General features: G+C 41.9%; 1 protein-coding gene across 1 annotated transcript in view; it reads left to right on the top strand.

The window, feature by feature from the left end:
- The first annotated feature begins 23,104 nt into the window (after positions 1-23,104).
- The window catches only part of PAK1 (p21 (RAC1) activated kinase 1), a 141,877-nt gene continuing 138,071 nt past the window's right edge, over positions 23,105-26,910 (top strand). Inside the window, exon 1 of the mRNA XM_055320768.1 lies at positions 23,105-23,580. The gene's annotated coding sequence lies outside the window, so the exon portion shown is untranslated. The remainder of the gene's footprint in view (positions 23,581-26,910) is intronic.

Raw genomic sequence — 26,910 nt, 5'->3', positions numbered from 1 at the left:
CTAGAGAGTTCTGGCAATGAGTCAAAAATCTGTGTTTCAGAGGCTTGCACAGACTGGTTTTAGACCTACCCAGTAGTTTCACATGTCACAGTGTAGAGCCCTCTTCCAGGTCTGAAGACAGTCATCAATTGCCCTTTGTGGTGGCCCCAGAGGGAATCAGCCTGTCCTTTGGGTGACTAAAGTGCATACGTGTTTTTTTGAGTCAGCCAGTGATTTGTAGGAGGCATTGCCAAACCAGATAACTACAGCTGCTTTTCCAGGAACCAGAAGATTATCTCCAGCCCAACACCAAACTGGAGAAACTCTTTTTCTTGTTGTTTTTCTCAATAAATTAATTCCTTTTCCATTATAAATTACACATGCCCATTAAGGAAAATATTTTAAAGTAGCAAAAAAAAAAAAAAGAGCCTTAAAAATGAAAATTTAGTTCATGGTTAGCCCTGACTTTCTTGTCTTGGCATCTTTCTTTCAGGCTTGCCTTAAATGCCATTCTTTTCAAGCAATCCCTGCAAACAGATATGTGACTGTGCCTCCAGAGATCTCTCAGGTTGACAGGCTGCCTGCCGCACAGTGTTGGGGGCAGCTGCTGGTCAGTCGGTGGCCCCAAAGGACAGCTGATGAGGGACACTCAGAGGGAGAAGGAAGCCCCCTCCCCCCCAGAAGGAGCATGATTCTTCTGCTATCTGGAAGCACTTTAAGCCACATCTATTCAGGCTATGTGGGGTCAGGAGGGACAGACAGTCTACTACAGCAGTGACTGGTAAATTCTTTTCAGCTTTTTGTGGAGGGGTGTGTGTGTATGTGTAAAATATGAAGTTCTTCTGGAAATTCTACTTCTGAGAATCTATCCTAAGGAAATGATGACAGATTTAAATGGCATTATGTGTCTACCATTATTCATAAAATTTGGAAACAAGCTAAAGCTAAATATTCTACAATAAAGGTTTAGTTTTAAAACTCTCTGTGTGGGGGCAGGGAGTATATGGGAAATCTCTGTATCTTTCCCCAATCTTGCTGTGAACCTAAAACTGCTAAAAAATTAAAATCTTAAAAAAAAAAAAACTCTGGCTATATATTCTGTGCTGGTTAAAAATAAATGACACCTACAAATTTTAATGACACAGGAAATTTCTTGAAAATATTAGGTCCCTACTCTATGACTGGCATACAGTTTTTAAATAAATATTCGTTGATTGAAAATTTTAAAAAGCAGAATAAGAAACTGTACATAAAAAACATAAAAAAAGAAACTGTACATACAGTACAGTCTTGACTACATAAATATTTTTGTAACAAAGTGAAAAAAAAAGTTTATATTAACAGTTGGCACCAGTATATCTCATATGGAGGAAACTCTTTGTGGAAACACTTTGAGATGCCCAGCAGGCACAGATGTCAGCCGAGGCCTGGCTCAGAGAGGGGAAGCTGCTTTGGATGAAGCAAAGAGAGGAATTTGGTTATTGTTTGTGAAAAGGGAGAGGAAGATACAAGGTATTACTCAGCCCTCTTGCAATTGCAAACGACAGATATTTAACCCAATCTGGCATAAGGAAAAAACCTAGCTATCTAGTTAAATATGGTTGGATTTAGGGACTCACATTTTTTCATATATATTTGAATTCTTTCTCCATCTCTTGATTTTTGTTTTCCTTTGCTGTAGTTCATTCTCAAGCAGGCTCTTCCCATGTGGTGGCAAATATGGGCACCAGCATTACTAGGCTGACCTTTCTACCAACTTAGTGACCTGGAGGGGCAAGAGGTCTTCACTCACCAAGAATTCCCATAAGCCTAACCCTGAATGGCCGTCTGGCCAGGGAGATGGAATCTACTGATTATTTGGGCTTGGTAACTTGTTTGAATCACTGGAATAGGGTGTGGTCCCCCTGTTCAAATCATTTGGAACTTTTTTTTTTTAAGATTTTATTTATTTATTCATGAGAGAGGCAGAGACACAGGCAAGAGGGAGAAGCAGGCTCCTTGCAGGGAGCCCGATGTGGGACTTGATCCAGGAACTCCGGGATTACGCCCTGAGTCAAGGCAGATGCTTAACCAGCCGTCCCATCATTTGGAACTTCTGAAAAGTAACTTCCAGGTTCCTGGCACGAAGCTTCTAAACCCTTGGAATTTCCTGAGTGATAAAAGTGTCTTTATTATTCATGAGTCCCTTGGATCACTCCTGAGGTTATGCTAGTGAAAGGACTCACAGTGGGACACTGGATGGAGGATGGAGTCTGGTCACCGAAAGCCTGTCCTCTGATTACAAGGTTAGGGCTTTGAGCCAGACCAACCTCCAGGAAGAGAAGAGATGTTGAAGACTGAGTTCAGTCACATGGTCCTGACTTAACCACTCATGCCTAAACAATGAAACTCCAACAATGAGCTCTGGACACCAAAGCTCAGCAGAGGTTCCTGGTTGATGAACACACTGTTAGAAAGAGGAGGTGCTCTCATTCCATGGGGAGAGGGTACAGTAGCTGTGGGTTCCGGACCCTCCCAGATCCTCACCCGGTGTGTATCATTTTGGCTGGTCTGATCTGTATCCCTTATAATAAAACTACTAATTGTAAAACAAAACAAAAAAGTATAATTGTTAAGAATGATGCTATCCTCAGTTCTGTGAATCATTCTAGTGAATTATAGAACCTGAAGGGGTTTGTGAGAATCCTCTGGATTTGTAGCCAGTTGATCAAAAGTACAGGGGAATGGAACCACATCTGCTACAGGTGTTTGAAGTAGGGGGCAGTCTTGGTGGGGACCATGTCCTTAAACCTGTGGGGTCCACTGATGAGTCTGGGGGCTTAGTGTTAGAAGGGAGTTGCAGTATACCAGATGATGTCAGAATAGTTGGGGATGAAATGGAATAGGTTTGAGTCTGAACCCATACACCACAGAACACAGGAAGAGGTATGGGGCCAGCAGTCCAGAGGCCAGGTGGCTATGGTAACAGAACATTTTTGGAAAAGAATTGAAATCTTGGAGGGCTTTGGATTTCCACAAGATATGCAATTGGAGACAAGAGGAGTCCAAGACAATTTTCTCAGTCTTCAGAGGAGGAGGATCCCCAGCTGAATCCGAGTCACATACTTTCACCTTTATTATAGGAACCTGTGTTCAAAGGTTTTAATTTTTTGAACTGATTACAACTAGTTTTTCCCGGGATGCCTGGGTGGCTCGGCGGTTGAGCATCTGCCTTTGGCTCAGGGTGTGATTCCAGTTCGGGGATCGAGTCCGGCATTGAGCTCACTGTGAGGAGCCTATTTCTCCCTCTGCCCAGGTCTCTGCCTCTGTGTCTCTCATGAATAAATAAATAAAATCTTAAAAAAAAAAAAAAACTAGTTTTTCCAAGTGAGCAAACTTCTTTCACTCACTAGAGGCAGAGCTTATTATCTCACACATATGTGTTCAAAGTCCTTCCACTTACTCCCAGAGCCAGGTGTAGAAGCAGAGACTGGATACATTGACTGATGCAGGATGGTGGGTGACCAAGTGCGTGCAAGAGAAAGTCAAGGTGGCAAGATTAACTAGGATGTGACCATTCTTTCTGTAGAAGCCAAAAATGCCAGAAAGTCCAGTACTTTGTGTGTGCGCGCGCGTGTGTGTATTTGTGGCACATTTAAACTCAATGTTTTAGGAAGCCATATGCAGCCAGAACCAGTTGCCCTATAGAGTGGTGGCCCTGCCCACAAAAATATATAAAGTAAACTATTATATTTTCCTCAGTAATTAGTGCTGAGAATGGTTGAGTTCTTATTTCCTTTGTCTTTTTTTGTTTTAAAATCAAAGTTAGGGCAGCCCTGGTGGCTCAGCGGTTTAGTGCCTGCCTTTGGCCCAGGGTGTGATCCTGGAGACTCGGGATCGAGTCCTGCATCAGGTTCCCTGCATGGAGCCTGCTTCTCCCTCCACCTGTGTCTCTGCCTCTCTCTCTCTCTCTCTCTCTCTCTATGTCTATCATAAATAAATAAATCTTAAAAAAAAGATTTTATTTATTCATGAGAGACTCAGACAGACACACACACACACACACACACACACACACACACAAGTGTACTCCTTAATCCTCCTCATCCATCTAGCCCATTCCCCTGCCCCTTCCCCTCCAGGAACTCTGTTTTTTCTCTATAGTTAAAAGTCTGCTGCTTTACCTCTCTTCCCCCTGCCCCTCCCCGCCCATGTTCATTTGATTTGTTTCTTAAATTCTACATGAGTGAAATCGTATGGTATTTATCTTTCTCGGACTTATTTCGCTTAGCACGATACACTCTAGCTCCATCCATGCTGTTGCAATGGCAAGATTCCACTCTTTTTGATGGCTGAGTAATATTCTATTATATATATGAGTAATATTCCATTATATATATATTATATACATGTATATATTATATATATATATGTGCTGCCACTTATTTATCCATTCATCAATGAACATTTGGACTGTTTCCATAATTTGGGTATTGTAGATGATATTGCAATAAACATTGCAGTGCATGTATCCCTTCAAATCTGTATTTTTGTCTGCTTTGGGTAAATACCTAATAGAGCATGCTGGATCCATAGGGTAGTTTTATTTTTAACTTTTTTTTTTAAAGATTTTATTTATTCATGAAAGACACAGAGAGAAAGGCAGAGACATAGGCAGAGGGAGAAGCAGGCTCCAGGCAGGGAGCCTGATGTGGGACTCGATCTGAGACCGCAGATCATGCCCTGAACCAGGGGCAGGTGCTCAACTGCTGAGCCACCTAGGCGTCCCTATTTTGAACTTTTTAAGGAAACTCCATAGTTTCCTTAAAACTCCCCCTGCTCACGCTCTCTCTCTTTCTTTCTCTCCCTCTAAATAAATAAATAAATAAATAAATAAATAAATAAATCTTTAAAAGAGATTAGTTGACCATACAGTTGTGGGTCCTTCAAGATTTTCCATTCTGTTCCATTGATCTGTCTGTTTTTGTGCCAGTACCACCCTGTCTTGATCACTACAACTTTAATACAATTTAAAGTCTGGAATTGTGATGCCTCCAGCTTTGGGGTTTTTTGTTTGGTTGGTTTTGGTTTTCTTTTCAGGATTGCTTTGGCTGTTCAGTATCTTTTGTGGTTCCATACAAATTTTAAAATTGTTCTAGCTCTGTGAGAAAAGCTGGTGGTATTTTAATAGATATTGAATTAAATATGTAGAATGTTTTGGGTAATATAGACATTTTAACAGTATTTGTTCTTCCAATCCATGAGCATGGCATGTTTTTCCAATTTTTTGTGTCATCTTGAATTTCTTTCATAAGTGTTCTATATTTTCAGAGCACAGATTTTACCTCTTTGGTTAGGTTATTCTTAGGTATCTTATGGTTTTCAGTGCAATTATAAATGGGATCGATTCCTTGATTTCTCTTTCTGCTGCTTCATTATTAGTGTATAGAAATGCAAAAGAATGTACATTGATTTTGTATCCTGCAACTTTACTGAATTCGTGATCAGTTCTAGCAGTTTTGGTAGTCTTTTGGGTTTTCTTTTGGGTATTATGTCAACTGCAAATAGTGGAAGTTTGACTTCTTTCTTGCCAATTTGGATTCCTTTTCTTTCTTCTTGTTGTCTGATGACTTCCAGAACTATGTTAAATAACAATGGTGAGAGAGGACATCCCTGTCTCGTTTCTGATTGTCTAGGAAAAGCTCTCAGTTTGTCCACATTGAGGATGATATTAGCTGTAGGTTTTTCATACATGGCCTTTATTATGTTGAGATATGTTCCCTCTAACCCTAATTTGTTGATGATTTTTGTCATGAATGGATGTTATACTTTGTTAAATGCTTTTTTTTAATTGAGAGGATCATATGGTTCTTATCCCTTCTTTTATTAATGTGGTGTATCACATTAATTGATTTGTGAATATTGAACCACCCCTGTAGCCCAGGAATAAATCCTACTTGCTTGTGGTGAATGATTCTATTAATGTACTATTGGATTTGGTTTGCTAGTATCTTTTTGAGAATCCATGTTCATCAGGGATAGTGGCTTGTCATTTTCTCTCTTTTTAAAAAGATTTTATTTATTTACTTGAGAGAGAAAAAACACATGTGCCCAAGTGGGGGAGGGGCATAGGGAGGGAGAAGCAGACTCTCTGCTGATCAGGGAGCCTGAGTTGGGGCTGGATCCCAGGGCCCTGAGATCAGGACCTGAGCTGAAGGCAGATGCTTAACTGAGCCACCCAGGTGCTCTGTTGTCCCCTTTTTTTAGCGAAGTCTTCATCTGGTTTGATATCAGGGTAATGTCCTCATAGAATGAATTTATTTTTTATTTTTATTTTTTTTAAAGATTTTATTTATTTACTCATGAGAGACACAGAGAGAAAGGCAGAGACACAGGCAGAGAGAGGAGAAGCAGGCTCCACGCAGGGAGCCTGACGTGGGACTCGATCCCAGGACTCCAGGATCATGCCCTGAGCCAAAGGCAGACACTCAACCACTGAGCCACCCAGGTGTCCCTCATAGAATGAATTTAGAAGTTTTCCTTTCATTTCTATTACTTGGAATAGTTTGGGAAGAATAGGAGGGGAGGTGATGGGGGGATGGGCTAAATGGATGATGGGCATTAAGCAGGGCACTTGTAATGAGCACACTGGGTATTATATGTAAATAATGAACCACCAAATTCTACTCCTGAAACCAATGCTACAGTATATATGAACTAAGTTGAATTTAAATAAAATCTTGGAAGAAAAAAAAGAATAGATAGTCACTCTTCTTTAAATGTTTGGTAGAATTCCCCTGGGAAGCCATGTGGTCCTGAACTTTCATCTGATGGGAGATTTTTGATTACTGATTCAAGTTCTTTCTTGGTTATCAGTCCATTCAAGTTTTCTATTTCTTCCTGTTTCAGTTTTAGAGGTTTATATGTCTCTAGAATTTTATCCATCTCTTCAAGTTTGTCCAGGTTGTTGGCAAATAATATCTCATAATATTCTCTTATAATTGCTTATATTTCTGTGGTATTAATTGTTATTTCTCCTCTCTCATTTGTGGTTTTATCTATTTCAGTCATTTCTCTCTCTCTCTCTCTCTCTCTCTCTCTCTTTTTTTTTGATAAGTCTGGCTTGGGGTTTATCAGATTTTATTATTATTATTTTTTTTTTTTGCAAAGAACCAGCTCCTGGATTCATTGATCTATTCTATTGTTTATTTAGTTTCTTTTTTTGTTTGTTTGTTTAGTTTCTGTATCATTTATTTCTGCTCTAATCTTTATCCTTTCCTTTTTTCTTCTTGTTGCAGGCTTCATTTGTTGTTCTTTTTCTAGCTCCTTTAGGTGTAAGGTTAGATTTCTTATTTGAGATTTTCTGTTTCTTGAGGTAGACCTGTCTCACTATTTACTTACCTCTTAATGACTGCTTTTGCTGCATCCCAAAGGTTTTGGACCATCGTGTTTTCATTTTCATTTATTTCTATTTTTAAATTTCTTCTTTGATTTTCTGGTTGACCCACTCATTCTTTAGTAGGATGTTCTTTAACCTCCATGTATTTGAGATCTTTCCAAATTTTTCTTGTGGTTGACTTCAGGTTTCAGCATTATGGTCAGAAAATATGCATTGTATGATCACAGTCTCTTTGCACTGGCTGAGACCTGATTTGTGACCTACTATGTGATCTTTTCTGAAGAATATCCATGTGCACTTGAAATGAATGTGTATTCTGCTGCTTTAGGATGAAATGTTCTGAATATGTCTGTTAAGTCCATTTGGTCCACTGTGTTATTCAAAACCATTGTTTACTTATTAATTTTCTGCTTAGGTTATCCATCCATTGTTATAAGCGGGATGTTAAAGTCCCCTACAATTATTGTATTATTATCAGTGAGTTCCTTTATTTTGTTATTATTATATTTGGGTGCTCCCATATTGGGGGCATAAATATTTACAGTTGTTAGATCTTCTTGTTGGATAAACCCATTTATTATTGATATTTCTGCAATATAAATATAAATACATAATAATAAATATATATTTATATTAGTCATATTTGTTTATAATTTCATCAACAGTTTATTATTTGAAATAAGCTTATTTAAAATGTATAATTTGATAGATATTGGCATATATATATATATATATATATATATATATATAATCTGTGAAGCCATTGTCACAATTAGGATCATAAACATATCCAAGAAACATAGAAAATAGCCCCAAGTTTTCTATGCCCTAGGTAATTATTCCTTCCCATTCTTTCTCCCATCCCAGGCAACAACCTTTCTGTCACTATATATTAGTTCTCATTTTCTAGAATCTTCTGTCAATGGAATCATATACTGTATATTCTTTTTTGTCTGACTTCTTTCACTCAGCGTAATTATCCTGAGACTTATTAACTGTTCATTTGTTTTTATTGCTGGGTAGTATTCCATTGGCTGGATGCACCTCAATTTGTCTATCCATTCACTTGTTAGTGAATATCTGTACAATCTGATGAGTTTTGATATATGTCTACACCTGTGGAGCCATTGACCCCACCAAGATACCCTTTATTCCCCAAAATCTGCCTCCAGTGTTTGGCTATTATAAGTAAAGCTGCTATGAATAGTCATGTACAAGATTTTCTATGGATATATGCTTTCTCTCCAGTAACTCTCTAAGTTTGGAATGATTAGCTCATATGGTAGGTAGATATATATTTAACTTTTATTTTTTATTTTTTTAAATTTTTTTATTTATTTATGATAGTCACACACAGAGAGAGAGAGAGGCAGAGACACAGGCAGAGGGAGAAGCAGGCTCTATGCACCGGGAGCCCGACGTGGGATTCGATCCCGGGTCTCCAGGATCGCGCCCTGGGCCAAAGGCAGGCGCTAAACCGCTGCGCCACCCAGGGATCCCTATATTTAACTTTTAAAGACACTTACAAACTGTTTTGTAAGAAACTGTTTTCCAATTTAGTATACATTTTACATCACCATTTATTGGTGTGTGAGACTCTCATCTCTTCAAAATTCTTGTCAACCCTTGGTTTGGTCAGAATACTGAAAAGCAGTATTTTACATTATAAAAAATATATAGTGGTATTTCATCAATAGTTTTAACTTGCAGGTTTTTTTTTTAAGGGAGATTTTTTAAAAAATATTTTTGAAAAATCTTTAAAAATCTATTTATGGGAGAGAGAGAGCACAAGCAGGGGGAGCAGCAGAGGGAGAGGGAGAAGCAGGCTCCTTGTAGAGCAGGGAGCCTGATGTGGGACTCGATCCCAGGACTTCAGGACCATGACCTGAACTGAAGGCAGATGCTTAAATGACTGAGCCACCCGGGGCTTAATTAATTTGCATTTCTTATGGCTAATGATATTCAGCATATTTTCATATACTGTGAACATTTTAGTGTGTTTTGTTCTTGCCTTTTTCCTGTTCTTTATATGTATATATCTATCCCTTTGCTATATGAGAAAAAAATGCTTTCCCAAATTCTTGCTCATTACTGAAAATTCATATTGGTGGCCAATAATATCCATTATGCTTAATGTAATAACTGATTTTTCTAATGGAAAAGTAGCCGCAAACCTGATGTTTGAGTAATACCGACAGTGAGTGACAGCTCTAAATTGTGTCACTTTATGAATAAAAGGTGAAAAGTTTGCAAATGTCTGAGAATTCAGGAGTTCTATGTCTGCCATTTCTTTATTTTTGGGCAGCTTTATAAATCAATGTGATGTGGTGGTAATCTTTGCAATGAATTTGGGAACTGCTATGCCCTGAATCAGTGATTTTGGCAAAAGCTAAAACATTTATTTCAGTGTAAGGGATCCCTGGGTGGTGCAGCGGTTTGGCGCCTGCCTTTGGCTCAGGGCGCGATCCTGGAGACCCGGGATCGAGTCCCATATTGGGCTCCCGGTGCATGGGACCTGCTTCTCCCTCTGCCTGCGTCTCTGCCTCTCTCTCTCTCTGTGTGACTATCATAAATAAAAAAAAATTTATTTCAGTGTAAGATGGTTCTCTCTGAGAACACAGAGAACATCCACTAATGCAATCTTGCTATAGTATCAGAAACTCTCAATGCTCATCTCTAAGTGGAATACTCTCTTTGGATTAGACAGTTTCCAAAGGGTGCAATGTGGGCATAAATTCATAGTGTGTTAGTGGTGGTCCAATCTTCTCTCTCCAGATGAAGATTCTAAGGTCCTGGGAAGTAAAGAGGTTCATCCAAAAGCACTGGGTAGTGAAGTAGTGAATGGGTATAAAAATTTTAAACCTTTTTCATAAAGCTGTTCTGCCTTTGTGACTGGAAGTCTCCAAGATAGTAATGAAGGTTTTTATTAAGAAAGACTTTCTGCCAGTTTTGGGAAACTTTATTTCACATAATGCTTTCAGAAAAGCCTTTCTACTAGATTTCTATAGATAAACAAATATCTCCTACAATTTGAAGGCAGAAAAAATCAGGAGCAAGGATATTGAAACGCAGCTATTCCTTCAGACATCCATCTAATATGTATCATGTATCTTTTTGAAGGCCCACAGATGATTCAGGCAAGGAGATCCCTTCAAAGACAGGCCATACAGAGGAACATAAGATAAAGAAGGCCAAGGGCAGGGAGAGAAGTCAGCCACAGCCCCAAGGGAAAGGTGGGAGTCAGAGAGGGAGTGATAATGGGCTTTCACTGAATGAAATGAATCACCACAACCATTCTTATCAGCATTATTCAAAAAGACAGCAAACACCTACAATATTCACAGTATTCATTGCAATTCATTAGCACATCATGATATCAGTTTAAATGGTTAAGACTAGAAAATTTGGGGCCTTTTCCCTCCAGGTTTATTAATTTGCTTTTTATTGAGGTATAATTGACATATAACATTATGTTAATTTCAGGTGTACAACATAATGATTTGATATTTGTATATTGTGCAATGATCACCACAAAAAGTCTAGTTAACACCTGTCCCTATACATAGTTACAAAAATGTCTTTTTTCATGTGATGAGGACTTTTTTTTAAATTTTATCTACTTATTCATGACAGACACAGAGAGAGAGAGAGAGAGAGAGAGAGAGAGAGAGAGGCAGAGACACTGGCAGAGGGAAAAGCAGGCTCCATGCAGGGAGGCTGTTTCCGGGTCTCCAGGATCACACCCCAGGCCGAAGGTGGCACTAAACCGCTGAGCCACCCGGGCTGCCCTGTGTGATGAGGATTTTTAAGATTTACTCTCTTGGCAACTTTCAAATATGTAATATAGTATTATTAAGTATATAATCCTTGTACTGCATACTATATCTGACTTCTTTATTTTATAACTAGAAGTTTCTACCTTGTGGCCTCCTTCATCTATTTTGCCACCCTATTCCCCCTGCATTTGGTTTGCTTTTTTGGTAAACTTTTCTTTTGAATAATTTCAGATTTACAGATAAGCTGCAAAGATACTTCAGAAAGTTCCTGCATATTCTTCATTCAAGTTTCCTCTAATGTTAACATCGTATAGTCATTATACATGAGCCAAAACTAAGAGATTAACATTGGTATGATATTATTAACTAAACTATTGCTTTTATTTAGATTTTACCTGTTTTTCCACTCATGTACTTTTTCTGCTCCCGGTTCCAATCCAGGGTCCTATGTTGCATTTAAAAGACTAGTAAAAAGTGAAATTATGTAGAATATAATTGAAAATATCAGGGTATATTACACAGGCTAAGAATATGCACTGTTGCACGAAACTTGTCTCTATTAATATGTTAGTATTCCTTATTTAAAGTAGCAGTTTAAAAAAATGAGACACATTCTGAGAAGGTACCTAAGAATTATGCATTCTTGCCATTATGGAGATTAATATTCTAGTGAAAACCGAAACAAAAAAAAAAAAAAGAAAAGAAAACCGAAACATTTGCATGCAACAATGTGAACTCTAGTGCAAAATCAGAAAATGCAAAATAACACAGGACAATAGTTCTAAGACTCAGAGAACAGAAGAAGGTAGAGATCCTTTTGTTTTCCCATACTGATGTACTGAACAGCCTCACCCTTTGGAATAGAACAGAACTGGCCCCTACACATTGCTGAGTTGGATGGAATTCTTGGATCAAACAGCTGAATGGAATGCATCACAGGATAGAATGCACCATACACAGGACCTGAGTCTAGTACTGTCCCCTTAGACTCCTCTCTTAGGCCCACCTATACCCCCAGTGAATGAATTAATGTTTGTGAAAACAGTTGGTAAATTGCAGTTGGTGTATGTGCTTTGACTAAGTCACTTTCCCTCTGGACCTCAGTTTCTTCATCTGTAAAATTGGGACATGACTCATGCCCTGGCTCCCTCAGAAAGGTGTTGAGAGAATCAAGTGGGAAAAAAGAGAAGTGTTTCATAAATTGTTAAGGGCTATGCAGATTTACAAAAAAGTCATGATTTCAGATATGAATTTTCATCAATATTATTATTCTTTGGACAATAAACTTTTTGAGAACAATGATTATATTCTTATGAAGATATACATTATAATATACATTCTTATGAATATATATATGTATATATATATATATATATATACACATATATATAGCTTCATAATTTTAGTGCCTATCACTATGCCTGGCCCACAATAGGCCCTCATGGCAGATTCATCTATAGGAAGAGATAAGAGCCTGGGCACACCTTTCCCTCCCTGGATTTGCAGATGTTCACACAGTTCCTACTGCATGGCTTGCTCCTCCTCCCATTAGGACAGAGTCAAGCAAGATCAGCTTTATATTCTGAAAATACTGAAAATTACAACCAAGAGAAGCAAATCTTATCCATAATACCTGGCTTTTAAAAATTATGTAAAGTAAAGCAATATGATAGTCCCCTTACCTTCACCCTTCCAATCTCTGAGTGTAAACATTATCAACAATTTTTCACATGCTTATACTGACATATATTTTTACCTCCATTTTAAAAAACAAAAAATGAAATGGTTATATAAACTACAGTAGTTGCAACTTGGTTTGTTTTGGTCATTGTTGTTTTAGATTGTTTTGCACTCAACAATGTGAAGGACATTGTTGTGAAGGACAACAATGAAGGACATCTTTTCAGGCCAATGCATAGAGATCCATTTAATTCCGTTTAGTGCCTCCATAGTATTCTGCTGTGTGAATGTATCATTACTTATTTAATCAGTCAAATATTGATGGTTATTTAGGTTGTTTCTAGATTTATGTAGTTAGAATGCTGCATTGTAATGTAATGTAATGCTACATTCATTCTTGAACTTCACGTATTTGTGCTATTTTTTTTTTTTTTTGTAGGATAGATTCCTAAAAGTAGTTTTGCTGGCTCATAGTGGATACACGCTTTTAATATTATTAGATGCTGCCAAAGTACCTTATACTTCCTCCAATAGTATATGAGAGTGTCCATTTCCACACATGATAGGCATTATCAATCATTTTAGTGTTTGTTGAGTGAATATTCCCAAGCTCATCAAACTGAGTGTGGCACTCAACATCCAGTCCAACTGCCTTCTGGTATATCTCCTTGTACTGGAAGCTGGAAAAACAAATCCCTTTTTTCCAGACTTGTTTCCAGTTAGTGTCCACAAATCAGATATACCGTTGTAGGACCTGAGTTTAGAACTGAATTAACTGGGGAGATGGGCAGGGCAGGGCACAAGGTAACTAACTGTTTATGCTGGTGTGAACTGCAGTGGAGAAGGCAGGGTTCTGGAGCAAGCAGCCTTAAGAGAGGCATTCCTGTTGTGCCTAAGCCACAGCTCCCCTGGTGTTCCCACCAGTAGGATTTGGGGAGTCACTCTTGAAAACTCAGCCTGGAGTCTTTACTTTGAGCACTCCCAATGATTCCTCAAGCAGTTTCACACCCCAAGATAAGTGTTTTTATGCTTATACTATCTAGAGTGGATCCTATGAGCTTATTTCCTATTACATCCAATTGTTCAACATTGTCAAATTATTAACCTCACTGAGGCCCACCTTCCTTATTTGTAAAAAGGAGATAATAAAACCTATCATTGGGGGATCCCTGGGTGGCTCAGCAGTTTGGCGCCTGCTTTTGGCCCAGGGCACGATCCTGTAGTCCCGGGATCGAGTCCCAAGTCAGGCTCCCGGCATGGAGCCTGCTTCTCCCTCTGCCTGTGACTCTGCCTCTCTCTCTCTCTATGTCTGTCATAAATAAATAAAATCTTTGAAAAAAAATAAAAATAAATAAATAAAACCTATCATGGGGATGTCGTGAGGGTTAAGTAGAATGATGCCTTCAGAGTGACTGACTCATTCTGAGTCCAACAAGGCTTGTGAGTAATGGGTCCTTTCCTCTTCCTTCTTTTTAAGCTCACTTATCCTAGAAGACCCAGCGCAAATGTAATCTCCTAATACCCCTGGGGAGACAGAATTATCGCTGTCTTCTCTGGACTCCCACTACATTTAGTTAACTCCTTTTACTGGTCATAAAATGTTATACTGTGATTTACTCATATACGCATTTGCCTTCACAACTAGCTTTGGAGCTCTTTGAGGGCAGAGGTGTTTCCTGACTCATCTCTATTTCTAAGGCAACACACAGCAGGGGATGAGTAAAATGTGTTGGTTGAAGGAATTAGCCCTCATTCTTCCTCATTGAACTCCTCAGTTTCCCACTCCTCTTCGTACCAGTCCCCATTCATGTCCCCATTGTTATCTTAGACAGGATCACCTAGCCACAAGAAAGAGGAAGCCTTTTAAGCCAGCTCAGGCCAAGGCAGGTATATCTGTTAAGCTTTAGGTGAAGGAAACAGAAATGAACTCTAGCTATTCTAAGTAGAAAAACATTTAAAGAGACATGAGGTACTTACGAAGTTGTTGCAAATTTAGGAGAATGGAGTTGTAGGCTGGAATCACTACCAGAACAATATTGCCAAATGGACTTGCTGGTGGAGCTGCCACCTCTCACACAATTAGCGAGGTGGTGCATCAGAAACCCACCAAATGAACTACTGAATTTCAAGAATACACAATAGCTGCAACTGATCAGGCTGCTGCTGTTGCTATCATGACCATGATCCTAGATACCCACAAAGTTAGTGGCTGGCCACTGAGATACAGCTATAGGAAACCCCAGCTTCCGTGCCCGTTCTTTCCAGCAGGAGCAGCCAAAGCAACAGGAAAATGATCTCTGCCTCACTCCTGCCTTCCCATGCTCTCATGAGTGCCTCTAACTGGTAGAGCCTTCTTTCCCACCCCTCCTGCTTTGTTTTCTATTGCTCAGTAACAAATGACCACAAAGTTACTGGCTTAAAAAATATATGCTTATTATCTCAGTTTCTGTGGGTCAGGAGTCTGGGAATGACTTAGATAGGTCCTTTATTCCAGGTCTCACGAGTCTACAATCATTGTGTTGATGGGTTCCTTTATTATCAGAGACTTCCAAGCCCCCTCAAGTCATTGGCAGAATTCATATCCTTTTACTGTACTTATGGTGGTGTGCTTTTTAAAGGCCAGAAGGAGACTGAGAGTGAGTTTCCTTGGAATCTTTTTTAAAAAATATTTTAGGGATCCCTGGGTGGCGCAGCGGTTTGGCGCCTGCCTTTGGCCTAGGGCACGATCCTGGAGATCCGGGATCGCATCCCACGTCAGGCTCCCGGTGCATGGAGCCTGCTTCTCCCTCTGCCTGTGTCTCTGCCTCTATCTCTCTCTGTGACTATCATAAGTAAATAAAAATTAAAAAAAAATATTTTAAGTAATTTCTACATCCAATGTGGGGTTCAAACTCACAACCGCAAGATCAAGAGTCACATGCTCTACTGATGGAGCCAGCCAGATACCCCTGGTTAGAGTTATATATACTGAGAGCACCAAGGAACAGTGACAGTCCATAGTAATGAGCTCATCTAGTGCTTTTTTTTTTTTTTTAAGGATTTTATTTAGTTGTGAGAGTGTGTGTAAATGTGTGTGTGTGTGTGTGTGAGAGAGAGAGAGAGAGAGAGCACGAGTGAGCATAAACGGGCAGAGTGAGAGGCTGAGGGAGAAGCAGACTCCCTACTGAGAAGGGAGCCTGAAAGGGAACTCAATCCCAGACCCTGAGATCATGACCTGAGCCGAAGGCAGGGGCTTAACTGACTGAGCCACCCGGGCATCCCTCATCTACTACTTAGATCTTGGTTTCTAAATACAATTTTTCAATGAAAGGAATCAGAACTCTTTGGAGAAAGCCTGATTTGGGGGTTGGGTCAAAGAAAGTACAAGAAGTGCCTAGAACACCTTGGGCCAAAAAGCAAAGAAGTGCTCAGAGAATGATGGGGACATGTCAAAAGGACACTGAATGGTACAACTATTTTGGAAAAGTCTAGCAATTATTTATTTATTTATATTTAAGTAATCTCTATACTCAACTTCAGGCTTAAACTCATGACCCTGAGATCAAGAGTTGAATGTTCTTCTGACTAAGCCAGCCAAGCACCCAACAGTTTAACAATTCTTATAGAGTTAAATATATGCTGACCCTGCAACCCATTTCACACCCAAGAGAAATGAAAACATATATCCACACAAAGACTTGTACATGAATGACTCTAGTAGCTTTATTTATGTTAGCCCCAAACTTGAAATGTCCATCAACAGTACTGGCTGACACATGAAACAGTATGGATGATCTCAAAAACATTATGCATAATTTTTATTTTTTTTATTTTTTTTAAATTTTTTTTTAATTTTTATTTATTTATGATAGTCACATAGAATGAGAGAGAGAGAGGCAGAGACACAGGCAGAGGGAGAAGCAGGCTCCATGCACCGGGAGCCCGACGTGGGATTCGATCCCGGGTCTTCAGGATCGCGCCCTGGGCCAAAGGCAGGCGCCAAACCGCTGCGCCACCCAGGGATCCCCTGCATAATTTTTTTAAAAGTACATATTGCATGGCTCCGTTTATATGAAATTCTAGAACAGGCAAAATTAATTTATAGTACTAGTAAACAGAACACTGATGGCCATGGAGGTAGGGATTGACTGCAAAGGGGCACAAGGAAACGTTCTGGGTCAGAAGGGGTGTGGTGAGGGATCCCTGGGTGGCTCAGTGGTTTAGCCCCTGTCTTTGGCCCAGGGCGTGATCCTGGAGTCCTGGTTCGAGTCCCACATCAAGCTCCCTGCATGGAGCCTGCTTCTCCCTCTGCCTATGTCTCTGCCTCTCTCTGTGTCTCTCATGAATGAATAAATAAAATATATTTCCCACATCAAGCTCCCTGCATGGAGCCTGCTTCTCCCTCTGCCTGTGTCTCTGCCTCTCTCTGTGTCTCTCATGAATGAATAAATAAAATATATAAAAAAAAAAAGAAGAAGAAGAAGAAGGGGTGTGGTGGTGATAACAAGGTGATAACAAGGGATATACATTTGTCATAACTTACCAAGGTAAACACTTAAAATAGGTATATTTTTATTATATGTAGATTATACCTTGATAAAGTTGATTTTAAAAATTGAGCAAAATGAGGGTGCCTGGGTGGCTCAGTTGGTTAAGTGTCTGGCTCTGTTTCAGCTCAGGTCATGATCTTGAGGTAATGAGATTCATCCCTGTGTTGGGTTCTGCTCTCAGGGAGAGTCTCCTTGGGATTCTCTCTCTCCCTCTCCATCTGCCCCTCCCCCAACTTGTGCATGCTCACGCATGCTCTCTCACTCTCAAAATAAATAAATAAAATCTTTTTAAAAATCTAGCCAAGTAGGGTGCATGGCAGACTCATTTGGAAGAACATGTGACTCTTGATATTGGGGTCGAGTTCAAGTCCCATGATGGGTATAGAGATTACTTTAAAAAATAAATAAATAAACTTTAAAAAAATAAGCAAAATATCTGAACTGGTATTTCACAAAAGAGAATATCCAAATGACCAATAAACTTATGAACAGGCTTTCAACCTTATTAGTAATCAAAGGAGTGCCAATTAAAGTAACAATACAATACCACTACACACTCATTTGAATGATTGAAATAACAAAGATTTGATAGCATCAAGTATTGGCAGGGATGTGAGATAACTGGAACACTCATACACTGCTAGTGGGAATATAAATTGGTTCAATTATTTTGGAAGATAATTTTGGCATTATCTCCTAAAGTGGATTTGATAATGTGAACCTATAAATGAAACATGCTTAGTTTGTCAGTAGACATCTCTGGTACCTGTCACAATTCCTTAGCCCACCTCTGATTTCAGCCACAATTGTGGTAGATGGTCCAACTCTCTTCCTGCTGCTCACATGTGACCTCAAGTATATACCTCACATTTTTCCTTTTTCTGCCCCAGGATCTTCTCCAATATCCACAGTTGCTTGCTAGACCTGAAGGAAAGCCACAGAATTCAAGGGAGTCAACAGTTCTGAGGACAATCCTCACTCAAAGAGAGATGGAAGCCATTGGAGAAAAGCTCTTATCTTTCAGGTGGTCTATTTCAGGAGGGATTCTTTATGTTTCTCTGAGGTTCTGGCAGAAGTAAGACCCTCAATAACACACTCTACATTGACTTTCCCTTTTCCTTATTTCATTCCTGTCTCTTAAGGTCACCTCCCCCAAATAAACTACCTGCACCCAAACTCAGGCTCAGTTTTTTTGGAAACCTAAACTTGGGTAGATGATACGAGGAGTGACCCCAGAGTGAACACTCTCAGGATAGAATTATGGAACTGAATTACTTGCTGATCAGATGGCAACAAGGACTCAATGGTTGGCGATGGCTCCTGATATTCTATGCTGTCATGACTCAGCTCTTCACCTGTGGTAGATGGGAAGTACAAACAGAAAAATTATGCAGAATGCATAATTATACAGTAGCTCTAGTATAGGGATTCTCAACACTAAAAAAAAAATCACCCTCCTAAGGAGAAAAAAATTAAATTAAATTAAATTAAATTAAAAGATCCCCAGGTGGGAGAATGTACAAAAGGGGTAAAAGTGGTCTAAGGGTACAAACTTAGAGTTACAAGATAAAGTCCTGAGGATGTAATGTGACCATAGTTAACAATACTATTTTGTATATTTGAAAGTTGCTAAGAGTATAGATCTTGAAAGTTCTCATAACAAGAAAAAATTTATAACTATTTGTGGTAATAAATGTTAACTTATATGGTGGCATTTTTTTTAAATTATTTTATTTATTTATGATAGTCAGAGAGAGAGAGAGAGAGAGAGAGAGAGAGGCAGAGACACAGGCAGAGGGAGAAGCAGGCTCCATGCACCGGGAGCCCGACGTGGGATTCGATCCCGGGTCTCCAGGATCGCGCCCTGGGCCAAAGGCAGGCGCTAAACCGCTGCGCCACCCAGGGATCCCCATATGGTGGCATTTACTTCACAATATATACATGTACCAAAATCATTGTAATACCTAAGATTTTTTATCCCACCTTAGAACAAATTTTTGCATTGAATTACTAAACTGTACACTTGAAACTAATATTACACTGTATATTAACTAATTGGAATTTAAATAAAAACTTTAAAACAAAGAACAAATTTTCACATCACTGGGGGAGATATTGGCCCTAATTGGGAATGCATGCTCTAGCTCTTGAATGGTAAAGGGTAATGCTAATTATAATTTCAAGGAGTTGGCTGGATTTATTTTATTAACTATCTTAAAAGTCTTAAAGAAAGGAGCACTTGACTTGCTCAGTCATTATATATAGCATGTGACTCTTGATCTCAGGGTTGTGAGTTCAAGCCCCATGTTGGGCATAGAGTTTAGTAAAAAAAAAAAAAAAAAAAAAAAAAAAAAGTTTATTTAAAAAAAAGCCTTGGGGTGCCTGGGTGGCTCAGTTGGTTAAGCATCCAACTCTTGATTTTGGCTCAGGTCATGATCTCAGAGTTGTGAGATCCAGCCCCACATTGGGCTCCATACTGGGCATGGAGCATGTTTAAGAGTCTCTTTTTCTTCCTTTTCCTCTGCTCGTCCCTGCTTTAAATCTATCAATCAATCAATAAATCTCAGTTAAAAAAAAAAAAAAGGCCTTGAAGAAAGGGAATTTCAGGATCAGATCATCCATCCACCCGTCAATTCAGGACATGGTATGAACTCCAGAAGACCTCCATGGAAGATTTTTAAAGAACCCTCTTCTGTTGAGCAGACGCTGAAAAATCAGGCTCAGAACATAACATTTAGGGTGGCAACGATCCTTTGAATGTTGTCTTATGCTAACGTCAGTGTTCTATAGGTAAGGAGTGGGACCCTGAGGCCTGAGAGAGACACTTGAGTAAATGCAACTAAGAACCTTGCATCTCTAGCAAGTAGTCCCCTCCAATTGTTAGCATAGAGCAAACACCCTTGATTTTTTTAAAAAAATATTTTATTTATTCATGAGACACACACACACACCACACACACACACACACGAGGCAGAGACAGGCAGAGGGAGAAGCAGGCTCCAGGCAGGGAGCCTGATGTGGGACTCGATCCCGGGACTTAAGGATCACGCCTTGGGCTGATGGCAGGTGCTAAACCACTGAGCCACCCAGGGATCCCCATACCCTTGATTTTTAAAAAGATTTTATTTGAAAGAGAGAAAGAGAGAGAGAGTGCAAGAGGGAGGTGGGACAGAGAGAGAGGGAGAAGCAGACTCCCAGCTGAGCAGGGAGCTCAACTCTGGGCTTGATCCCAAGACCCTGAGACGATGACCTGAGCTGAAGTTAGACATTTAACTGACTGAGCCACCCAGGCACCCCTAGTCATCCTTAATTTGACACTATTAGTTTCCTATTATTGTTGTAACAAATGTAGTGGTCTAAAACAACACACACTCATTATTATACAGTTCTGTGGTTCAGAAATCCAAAATGGGTGTCATTGGACTAAAATCAAGGTGTCAACAGGGCTCCATTCCTTTCTGGAGGCTCTGAGGAAGGATCTGTTTTTTCGCCTTTTCTGGTGTTCAGAGTTTTTATTCTTTAGCTGGTATCTTTATTCCTTTGTATTCAAAGGGCGGCTTCTCACATTGAATCACCTCTCACATCTGACTTCCTCTGTAGGTGAATCTACTTCTTCCTCAGTCTTCCACCTCCCTCTTCAAAGCCCCTCCCCCCTTCACTTTTAAGGACCTTTGTGATTACATTGCATTCACCTAGATAATCCAGAATAACCTCCTCCCCTCAAGATCCTTAACCACAAAAATCCCTTTTGTCATGGAAGGTAATATATTTATAGGCTCTTGGGATTAGAATATGAACATTTTGGGGGAGCCATTATTCTGCCCACCACAGAGACCAAGCAAAAACCATTTAGATTAGAATTAATTTGGTAGATTATGACCTTGGGTTAAGTTAACCCCTCTGCACCTCAGTTTCCTCAACAATAAAATGGAGGAAGGGAATAATAGTACTCTACCTCACAGGGTTATTGGAGGCTTAAAGGAGACAGTACTTAGAACAGTATCTGGCACATAGTGAGCAGTATGTGAACATTTATTAAATACATTTTTTTATTAAATACATTTTTATAACATATTTATTCTATGTGTCAAGCACCGTTTTAGGTACTGGGAATAAGGATAGTATGGATAGGAATATGAGTTGCATTCAAGGAGCTCAGAAAGTTAGACAGACAAATACAATTTGCATGTAGAGACTGCTACATGCCACAAAAGGTATGAAAATACCATAGGATTACAACATTGCAAGGCTTTTAAGAAATATTAGAAAATATTAGTCGAGTGAATACATGAACATGACATCTGAGCTGGGTTTTGTAGAATGAATAGGTGTTGGCCAGTGAGATTAGATAGAAGGGCTCAGAGACATGAAGAAACCTGCACTGAAAGAACATTAAATAGCATTTCAGTGTGGCTGGAAAAAAAGATATTCTATGTGAGAGGAGGCTAGAAAGGCTGGTGTAAGCACCGACGTTGTACAGTGCCAAGTTAACGAGTTTGGACTTCATCCTGAAAGAAACAAAAACCTTTCAGAGTGTTTAAACAGGGGAAAGCATCATTAGATTTGTGGTTTTAAAAGCTTTCTCTATCACCAGCAAGAATGGATTGAATTTGAAGACTGAAAGCTGCTCCGATGGATCAGGTGATGGTAAGTGAAGAGAAAGGCAAGGGCTTGAGAAATATTTAGGAGACTCTACAGAGTCTTCTAAAGTTGGTGACCGACTTGATAAGGGTGTTGATGGAGTAAGAATGGGGGCTACGTCCTGGTTTCTGGCAAAGTGGATTGGGTGATGGTGGTTTATTCACTGAGACCAGAAAGTAACAGGAGTAGTAAGTTTGGGGGACATGATAATAGGTTGCAGTTCCTATTACGGTAAAACAGGCACAGAGAGATGGAGTTAAGGATGCACCAGCACTATTTATTAAGCAGAAACTGTGGCTTGGAAACGTTAAGGTCTCAACACTAAAGATAGTGGTCGCTGCGAACTGAAGCAAGACAATCTGATTCCAGACCCTTCTTCGTCAGTAATGTCTCAGTTCTGCACATCTGGAATCTGAGATACAGGGGGGTATGCAAGTGATGCTGTCCAGGAGGTATTAGGAAATACAGAATCTGAGCTCAGAGGACAGGTCTGGGTTGAACGTAGCCTGCGAGGTAAGAGAAAAATGGGAAAGGAAACCCACTGTATCAGCTCACAAGGTCTCCCAACCCCGCGCCTCTCCCCACGAAAAAACAAGCAGTAGAATCAACGTCTGGCTTTGAGGTCGCAGGATATGTAGTGGCTTTCAAATGTGGCTCTTGACAATGAGCTAGCAGATGCGGTTGGTGCTTTTTAACCTGAAGAGGACCACAAAGCTACGGGGTTAGCCGTCTTTCTGGACCGTAGGCTACGGACACCACTGACGCCCCAACAATCATCCCCCAAACCAAAACCTTCCGGGCCGCGCGCGAAGATGTCTGCAGCAGAAGAGGCCGCAGGGCGAGAGCAGAGACGCGGGAGCAGTGACATCACGCGGGGCCGGGTGATCCCCCAGCCTCTGGCGTCATGCGCCGATGACGTCACCCGGCGCTCGCCCTCCCCCACGCCCGGGTTGGCCTCCTCACGTGGGTCGGGCCGCGCTCCCCGCCCCCTCCCACCTGCGGGAGGCGGGGCGGGCCGGGCTCGGCGGGCGGGGGCCGGTGGGGAGGCGCTGGGGCCCGGCCGGCGGCGTACAATAGCGCCGCCGCGGGCGAGCGGGGGGGGGGGGGGGGCGGGCGGCCGGGCCTCGGCTGCAGCTGGAGCCCGAGGTGCCTGCGGCGCGGCAGACGCCCCCTCACGGCTTCCCGCACAGCGCCGCCTCCCGCCTCCTCGCGGTCTCCCTCACCGGCCCTGCGGTCCTGCGTCCCAGGCGCTTTCCCCTCAGACTCTTACCCCTCTTTCCCGGGGTCCCGCGCTCTCAGGAGCCCCTCAGAGAACTCTGTGCCCCCCACCTCACGGCCCCGCTCCTCACGGCGCCCCTCCCCCCGCGTGGCCTCTCCGCCTCGGGCGCCCTCGCCGACCCCCGCCCGGTCCTGAGGGGACTCCCCGGCACGCGCAGGGTGGGGGAGGCGCCGAGCGCGCGGCGGCGGCGGCGGCGGCGGCGGCGGCGGGAGGGAGAAAGTGAGGCGGCCCCTCGCGCACACTCGCGCGCTCACTCCCCGGCGCGACCGCCGCCACCGGGGTGGAGGAGGAGGAGCGGAGCCGAGCGAGCGCGGAAGGTGAGAGCCGGCTCCCGCGCGGCCCCTGGCGCCGCCGGCTGCGGGGCGCGGGCGCGGGGGCGCGGGGGCGCGGGGGCGGGGGGGCGGGGGCGGCGCGGTGGGGGCCGCGGCCCATTCATTGCTCGCGGCCGGCGGGCGCGCCAGGTAAGGTGAGGCGCGGCCACCGCTCTCGGCGGACCAACAAAGGCGCCCTGAGCGCTGCCCGGCGAGGCCGCGGCTCTCGGCAGCTGGGCGGGGGGTGGTCGTGGCGCTGGGGTACCCGGGGCAGGGCCGCGGCGGGGGAGGGGCCGGGCCCGGCAGGTCTGGGGCGGGGAGCCGCCTCCCTCGCGAACTTTGCGGTCCTCGGGCGCTAACCCCGGCGGGCCACCGGCGAGCCTCGCAAGGCGGCGTCCGACTCATCCTGCTGGGGGGGAAAAAAAAATCGCTCCCGTCCAGGCCGGGGGAATCACCTCTCGGCTTCACCTCCTTGAAAATCCTGCTGGGTCCGCTGCACTCCCGCGGCCCCTCCCCCACCCCGGGAATACTCTGACTTGCGGAGTTAGAAACCAACGAGGAAAAGGGATTTATAGTTACTCTACGTTCAGTTCTCCATTTCGAAAGGCACGATTATGATGGGCTTTGCTGTCGTGAATGTTTAAGCGGCAAACACTGCTGCGAGTATTTTGGAGGAATACTTGAGAAGTTTTTGGTATTTATGAGCGTCGGGAGCAAAGTGCTTTTTGTTTGTTAAACTGCTTGGATAACTGTCTGAGACTTTTTCTCCCAAGGATGAAAGGTGAAGGGAAGTTTAGTACTATGGTGACCTATAAAAATTCAAATTCATTAGTCTAGCCCATATTCTATCTTATTTATTTTTATTTTATTTATTTATTTTTTTAATTTTTATTTATTTATGATAGTCACAGAGAGAGAGAGAGGCAGAGACATAGGCAGAGGGAGAAGCAGGCTCCATGCACCGGGAGCCCGACGTGGGATTCGATCCCGGGTCTCCAGGATCGTGCCCTGGGCCAAAGGCAGGCGCCAAACCGCTGCGCCACCCAGGGATCCCCTATCTTATTTATTTTTAAAGATTTTATTTATTTATTCAGGAGAGACACACAGAGAGAGGCAGAGCCACAGGCTGAGGGAGAAGCAGGCTCCCCGCGGGGAGCCTGATTGGGGGACTTGATCCCGGGACCCCAGGAACGCGACCTGAGCGGAAAGCGGATCCTCAACCACTGAGGCACCCAGGCGCCCCTAGCCCGTATTTTAAAACTTGTTCCTGAGAATGACCTTTCATTTTGCCTTGCTGTGACTTTGTCAGAAGAAAACAGGAATCAACAGATGCCTCATTGGTCTTACCTTGTGGCTTCACCTTCATACTTTGTGACCTTGAGCATCTCACTTCCAACCTTAAAATTCCAGGACTTTTTGAGCTCTAGAAATCCGCAGGTATCAAGCAGGTACTCCATCTTTGAAGAGTCCGCTGAATAATCCCACCACCTGCTTCATCACCCCACCCTCCCCTGGTCTTTGCTGGTATCCACCTTTGAACTCCTTTCAGGCAAAACTTCTCATTGGGGCCCCCAGAGACCTGGCAAGATTTTTATGGCACTTGTAACATTTTTAGTTCCTATTTGGGAAATCCTATATCAGATGCATGTGAAATCCACCTCACTTCAACTGGAAACTCTGCTTCTCACAAGAGTTTTGGCAACATGAACCCTGAAGCTTATTTATATCCTTACCTATATGAGATCATGGGGTTATTACAATTACAATTTGCTTAGTCATTCATTTACCCAACATTATTGGCGTTTAGAAAGCTACTATGTTTTGGGTCTCCTAACAACAACAACAACAACAAAAAAGCACTTTTCTCCCAACACTCATAAATACCAAAAACTTCTCAAGTATTCCTCCAAAATACTTGCAGCAATGTTTGCTGCTTAAACATTCAAGACAGTAAAGGCCATCATAATCGTGCCTTTCCAAATGGAGAATTGAACGTAAAGGGGGATTCAGAGTCTCTTAAGACATTATCTGTTTTCAGAGAGCTCAAAGTCTAGTGGGTGAGGTAGACATGTAAACAATGAAGGCTTGCCCTAATCTCTGGGGGACTCCAGTTGTACAAGGAGTAGTGTGCGGTAATTGAGGCTGCTGGACCTGTTTTACAAGTCTTGTCCTGGCCAAAGTGAGTCTTGTGGGGAAGGTGGTGACCTGCCTCTCATCCATAAGATAGCACTAGATGGAAAGCGTATTCAGTTCAACTAAATATGCATTTACTAAGCACACCTTAGGAGGCTAGGAGAAAGCGATTTGTGAAAGAAGGGCCCTGTGTATTCAGAGAGATCTTTATAAAATTATATCCCATCACATCATTTCTCCCTACCTCCCAACTAGTCATTGCCTAAAGATAAATTTTTTAAAAGATTTTATTTATTTATTCATGAGAGACAGAGAGACACATAGGCAGAGGGAGAAGCACGCTACCTGCGGTGAGCCCAATGGAGGACTCCATCCTTCTCAGACCCCCAGAATCACGACCTGAGCCAAAGGCAGATGCGCAATCACTGAGTCACCCAGGTGCCTCTAAAGATAAAATTTTAAGCTCTTTAACATAAATAAGAAGCTCTCAGATCAACTACTGCTTACCTTTGCAGCCTCACTTTCTATATAACTCCTCTGCCATACTTTCTCATCTCTCCTTTTGCCTGGTGCTATTCTTTCCAGTGGAAATCCTGGCCTTCCACCTACTACCTTCCTGGAAATGTGCTTGTTGGACCTCTGGGAAGCAGTTCCTTAGTTAGTCCTCCTGTTACTTTGATAGAATTGGTTGCTTTTTATCTTCTGGCTCATAATATGTACCAGTCTCAAAGTTCTCTATAGTACTCTATTATAATTATCTGAGGTTTTTTTTCCCCTATTAATGTGTGAATTTCTTGAGGCCAGGCAGGATCTGTTTAATTTTAGTGACTAACAGAGTTCCTGGCACTGAATATGTTTTTGAAATGAATGAATGAATACATAAAGAAGCAAATCAAGACCCCTGGGATAGAGGCTTCCTGATCTTTTGGGTTAGAACAATTAGCTCCAAGTGTGGTCCCTATACTAACAGCATCAAAGTAATCTGGGAATTTGGTAGAATTGCAAATTACTGTTTCCATCCCGGACCTACACATGAAAAACTCTGGGGTTGGGGCCTCCAAACCTGTGCTTTATAACAAGCCTCCAGGTGATTCTGACACTTGTTAAAGTTTGAAAACCACTGCGTTAGATGATCTGTTTTTGATAAGACCAGCTCCTTGCCAGCTCCCTCCCACTCTTTCCTTTTGTACTCTCTCTCCCACT

The sequence above is a fragment of the Nyctereutes procyonoides genome, unplaced genomic scaffold (assembly GCF_905146905.1).
Source record: "Nyctereutes procyonoides isolate TBG_1078 unplaced genomic scaffold, NYPRO_anot_genome, whole genome shotgun sequence".
Classification (NCBI taxonomy): domain Eukaryota; kingdom Metazoa; phylum Chordata; class Mammalia; order Carnivora; family Canidae; genus Nyctereutes; species Nyctereutes procyonoides.
The sequence above is the reverse complement of the archived record's forward strand: the minus strand, read 5'-3'. Positions and strand labels throughout refer to the sequence as shown.